Here is a 5,941-nt window from a genome sequence, read left to right on the forward strand (position 1 = left end):
TGCAGTCTGTGAAAGTCTGGAAGGCTGTGGCTGGCTAGTAGAAAAGGCTTCTTGGCGACATTTAAGAAGACAAGGCAATGTCTCTTGGTGGTGGTGAGCCTCCCTCCCCTGGGCAGGGGATGGCAGTGATATCCGAGAGAGGGAGAGAGAGACAGAGACAGTGAGAGACAGAGAGACAGAGAGAGAGAGAGAGAGAGAGAGAGAGAGAGAGAGAGAGAGAGAGAGAGAGAGAGAGAGAGAGAGAGAGAGAGGATGATGACAGAAACATGTTTGTTCCTCCAAGGAGGAGGTGTTATGTGATGACATATTTTACCTTTCCGTCATAAGCCATGTCACTGTAGACTATCAGAGGCAATTCTGGTGCAGGGGTGAGATTAAGTTGACTTCTCCATGTAAGCATGGCCTATTGTTTTTTTGCACATCTTCTTCTCTGAGTACCTGACTGCCATCTGAGGTATTTTGGCATTGAGATAAGTGGCCTCTAATCTCCTACAGATTTTCAAATCACGGAGGTATTTGGCTTTGGGAATCAGATGAAGATAAGAGAAGAGAAAAGGGAAACCAGCCATGTGGGATTTGGGTGAGAGTGCAGTCTTCAGGCAAACAGACGCACAGGCAGGGCTTCTCATCCATTCCTGGGACAGCTCACTTCATACTTGGCTCTTTACCTCCCACTGTCTGTGACAGAGTGGGTGAAGTTTACAGTTGATATACATTATAAGAATGAGCTTAATGGAAGTAATTATGCAAAATGTATCCTACACAATGGTGATTGGCTTGGGCTCACTGTAGTCTGTTAAACAAATGTACTTGACCTTGTCAATTAGCCATTCTTTATTTACAATGAACACAATGAAGACTTGTGTGCTTAGTGTGGATATGAAAAATATACAAGTGTACTCTACTACTGAATAGTGATCAAACCACCACGATCACGCCGCAGGTGCTGTGCGTGAACAGATGGATGCTGTCTATGGGTTGCTTGATGGGTGGGGTCTTGTACACTAGAGAATGGTTCAGTGGGAAAACGCAAGGAAAAGAAATCTACAAAAGGCATTTTCTCCTGGTTTGGGTAATGAGAGAAGGACTGGAAGAGACGTGAGGGGACACTGCCATTTCCAAGCTGCCTCTTCAACTTTCTCCTTACAGATGGTGCTGCCTGGAAGGTGTCTGTGGAGGGAGCAACTCCTGCAGGAGTTGGCCAGAGCGTCTGCTGCCTGAGGCCTGGTGTGGAGACTCTGGGCGTCACGGGTGCTCTGTTTCCTTGTGTCCCTTTCAGCCAGGTGTGAGCACGAGGCAGGGCCTGTCAGTGAACCATGGATGGGGACAACTGGTGCCATGATCAGAGCTGGACTCTAGGTGTGTTAGATCCCCAGCACTCTCTGAGCACAGCTGAGAAGACGGTTGAGTAACAGAGGGAGACTGATAAATGAGACAGAGATGCAAGGAAGCCCTGATGAACTCGTGCAGCGGCCTTGGGAAGACTGCAGACCAGAACCTCCTCTCCTGAAGTCTCCTGTCACCCAGAAAGCGCCCCAAGCCCAGGGCACATGAGCACAGCGAGTAGGCGCCACTCGGCCCTCAGTGCTACGCATCCCAGCTTCCTAATTTCAGGTTAGTGCGACCATTCCATCTCCTGCTAGACTCACAGAACAAGCTGCCCTTGGATTTATACCAGCCGTTGTAATCACGAGTGATGCCTTCATCTGTGAGACACCCCCAAAGCTGTCCGTACGGGTCATCACTGATATCCCTGCGAAATCTCCAGTCTTAGGGTTCTGAAACTCACGCAGCATTCTCTAAGCACATCTTTTTCCCAAAGGTTTGAGATGGAATTCCAGGGTCCTGCCTGGGGCAGCCCAGGGTGAGGTGTTCAAGGCCCACACGGGCGCCTGCTGGGGTCCCTCCCGGGAGGAAATGCCTCCGCCTGCACTCCTTGGTTAACTGAAGCAGTGTGAGGTGCTCAAGATGTGCTGGCCTGCCAGGCCCTCACCCAGGACCGTGGCCTGCCGCTGGGGGTCCGGCCTCCCGCTGCCCCAGCACAGCCGTGCAGCTTCTGTTGGCCCTAGGACTCTGCCCGTCACCCGGCATCCGCCTTGCAGCAGCCGCCTGTCAATCTGTGTCTCCACCTTCCCCTCCTTCAGGAGCATCTGTATTCCATATGCAAATTCTCCAGTGAATGATTTTCCTGTTTTGTAAGCCAGACTGCACCTGTAACATGTGAGATTGAGTTAGAAATGACAAGCAGACAAGCGCCAGGCACATTATCTTGACAAACTCAGCCTCCAAAAATTACCCTGGGCCTGAATTATTAAAATAACAAGGAATATTTCACTCAGCTCTGCAGAAATGATTCTAATTGTCCACTTTAGCTAAATCCTTTCAGTCTCTGAGATCGGTCAATTTACATTGTGGGCTTGCGAATTCCTCAACTCCCATTAGAGAGGAGGGGAGTGGCAGCACATTGCACCCTCATTTATTTTAATAACCTGCCAAATCAGACATGAAAATGTTAAAGTCGGGAGACTATAACATGACAGGATTCTGACGTGTCAGAGCCACATTATAATCTGGTTAAAATACTTTCCTTCTCCCTTTCATGTCTCCTCAAGTAAGTGGGGAACTAATTGTCAAATTACTAATTTTGTTGGCTTTAATAACAATACTAAGACAAGCGGAGTGTGGACTGCTGAGGGGAAGGTATTTCCTGCACACCTTCTGCCACTGATGGAGAAATTACCAGGGAAGGAAGGAAGAATTATGTTGGTTTGATCTGCTTTTTGGTGTGCACCTATTCTTGCAGGCCTGTTTGTTCAGGCTGTCAGCTTCTATATCATCTGGCTTGTTTGTGGTTTGTGGTTTGCAGAGCCTCCTGACACTAAATGCACATTAAGCGTTTACCTGGTACATCAGGATTGTGTATCTGCTCAGGAACCACATGTGTGCGGTCCTTCTGTGGAAAGAACTTGCAGTCTGTCATGGAATGAATGATCAACAGTCTGTATTTCCCCTGCTTTTCTGGGCAGATTTCAGTGGCATCCCCTTTCTCTTTTAATATCCCCTTTTCGGTGATATTATTTTATTTATTTACTTTGCTTCTACTTAGTTGCAGACAGCAGTCCTTATGTTTTGTTTTTTTTTAAGTCAGAATTAAGTTGTATTTCACATTGATAGAAACGGTGGAAAACATTTTCATATTCCCACATTACAGCACACTTCACGGGAATATTTCTTGCCATAAAGACCTTACTGATTTGTGTGACTGAAGTAAGTTTATGTTCTTCAAGGCAAATCTAATAAATGATTGTTTAAAATGTTCAAATCCAGACACAAACACATGGCTTCATTATTAGCATCCTATATAGTCCATTAGTAAATTCCATGATCAGTTTGCACCCATTTATAAAGATGCATTCTTAATATTGGTCAGTTAAAATACAGCAGAAAAATGAACACTGTTCAGAAATATCAAACATACACCTGTGCTACATATTAAAGTTGTGATTCCATAGTATAGGGTTCTGGTATTTATTAACAATAATTTGTTTTTAAATCATTTTTACTGGTAACCAGAAATTTTGACTACTTGAAAATCAAATGATTACTATTTCTATTTTTTTTTTTTGGTGCTGGTACTAGGGATTGAACTCAGGGCCCGGGCACTAACCCTTTAGCTGTTCCATGCAAAGGTGGCAACCTTCCACTTCAGCTAGAACTCTACTTACAGGCTTCTGTTTGTTTGTGTGGGGGTTTTTAGGGGGTTATCTGAATATAAGAACCTCACAGACTTTCACGCCCCCATGGCACCATCCTCAGCCTCGTGAGTAGCTGGGATTACAGGTGTGAGCCACCAGTGCCGGGCTCAAAAGAACTAACTTTAAAAACTCATTTGACTGAAGTGAACATTTCAAGTAAGTCTATTGGCAGGGGAAAATAATGCAAAGTTTTCTGCAGTACTTGGTTAAAAACATACATACAGAAAAGGTAATCTTAAACTCTATGCTACACCCAGCCATTTTACTAATTAAATTTTAAGATCAGTCTTAAGCATCTCTGAACCTACCAGATTATGATCTATCCTTTTCTTAAATAAGAAAAGAAAACCACAGAATTATTCTTATTACCTAAAGATTCTGGTAATAAAGTCTAAATTTGGACTAAGATGTAATTATTTGAAATGCATAGTACAAGAATTTTAATGTTTGACTTCTTTGATAATGTACATAGATTTTAAATACCATGTACCTGTGAGTCATAATATAAAATTACAGCATGTCTTGATAGTAGATGTTTGTGGTAGGGAGGGAATATTTGGTTTACTATGAAAGTCAAGAAAGAACAAACCTATTTTTGAGAGGATAGAAGAATATTAAATAGAAATGATATCTGGAAAGAAGCCTACTCCTTCAAATAAAGAGCCATTCATTCATGAGGGCAGTATTACCCTTTTCTGACACTTAAAAGCATAATCCCTAGTATTGGGGGTAATGTAATTCCATCTAATTCTTACATATTATAATCATTACATATCTATGAATACAGATATAAAAATACAGACACTGCATGAATGCTAAGTAATTGTGAAACAACTCCCTAGACTGAGCCACAGCATTAACACATCATTCATACCTTTACTTCTTGCTTATATCTGAAAAAATTTTCACTAAGAATACTAATCTTTAAATGATATAATAAAAACTGGTTGCAGTCTTTTATTATTTTCCTGAATTACATTTGAGAAAAGGAAGCTAATGGCTTCACTTATTTTAATACTAGTATATTCTGGATTATCTTATACAAATACATCTATAGAAACATAAAAGATCATAAGTTTCCCATGGGGAGACATTATTGAGTCTGAATTATTGTATTTGCAAAACATTTGACCGCCGCAAATATTAGAAGTTTTAAGATCACGCATGGGAGAAGGTTTGTAAATCGACTACAATGATGCTGGTTTACAAGGCCTCTTAGTGACATTAATCAATTGGAGGTGGAGTTTATCAATGAATTCCTTGACATCCATCATTTACTGGTGACATGAACTGTGCATCATGCCTTCCTATGTTTTGAAAGTCACATTGGCCGGATTGACTAATGTTTTCAGAAAACCCAACATCAGGGGAACTAAAGAGTCACAATCTTCCTGGCACTGGAGAAGAGAAATATCTCTATGTATGCCATTTATAGGACCCTGTGGAAATGAAGGTCCGAAGTGGAAGCCAGCAACCCAATGCAGTGATGCCCGCCTGTTTCTGCTGTGTGGTGAGAGCAGTGTATAAAGCTCCTCCCTGAGAAAACCCTCCTAAAAGAATTCTGTTAGAAGGCATGCCATTCTATCAAAGCTTTGACACTTTCTGATGCCTGTTTAATTCCATATTCCCCTTCCTGGGACAACAATATCAAACCATGCAGGCAGAGCCATATTCATATTTAATGTAACAGGCACAATTGGCGCATGTGGGCAGATATATTTGATATGTGAACTTCTGTTACCTGCAAAGGCTTCTGCCCATCTGTGCCCAGTTTCTCCCAGTCCATGAAGGAAAATAACCTTGGCAGTGGCCTTGCAGGTGGCAGGCCACACTTCTACTGGGCTCAGCAGACAGCACGTTGGAAGGGGAAGGGAGAAGCGGGCGCTGGCCTGGCCCAAGGGCATGCGAGCATGCTTTGGGCTTTATGGCATCCCTGAAACATACTTTTGGAAGTGTTTCATGAAGAATTTTCACACTGAGTGGTCTGTGCAAAGGGCCAGGGGGTTGAGTGGGAGGTGAAAGATCCCAGCAGAAAACAGTCCTGGGAAATCTCTCCACCTTTCAGCATTTCCCCGGAGCATGAAGGAATTTGCCAAAGCTGGAGTTGGTGGCACTACCTAGTCATTCTGCTGGGCTTTGCTCTTGGAAAGAGGCAGGGCTTTGTTGTAGAGAGAGGTCTGCTTTCT

General features: G+C 43.3%; 1 pseudogene; it reads right to left on the reverse strand.

Annotated features, from left to right (window-relative positions):
• Positions 1-918: 918 nt before the first annotated feature.
• LOC150064706 (acyl-protein thioesterase 1-like) lies at positions 919-5,516 on the reverse strand (annotated as a pseudogene).
• Positions 5,517-5,941: the final 425 nt, after the last annotated feature.

This window comes from Megascapheus bottae, chromosome 4 (assembly GCF_031878675.1).
Source record: "Megascapheus bottae isolate mThoBot1 chromosome 4, mThoBot2.hap1, whole genome shotgun sequence".
Taxonomy (NCBI): Eukaryota; Metazoa; Chordata; class Mammalia; order Rodentia; family Geomyidae; genus Megascapheus; species Megascapheus bottae.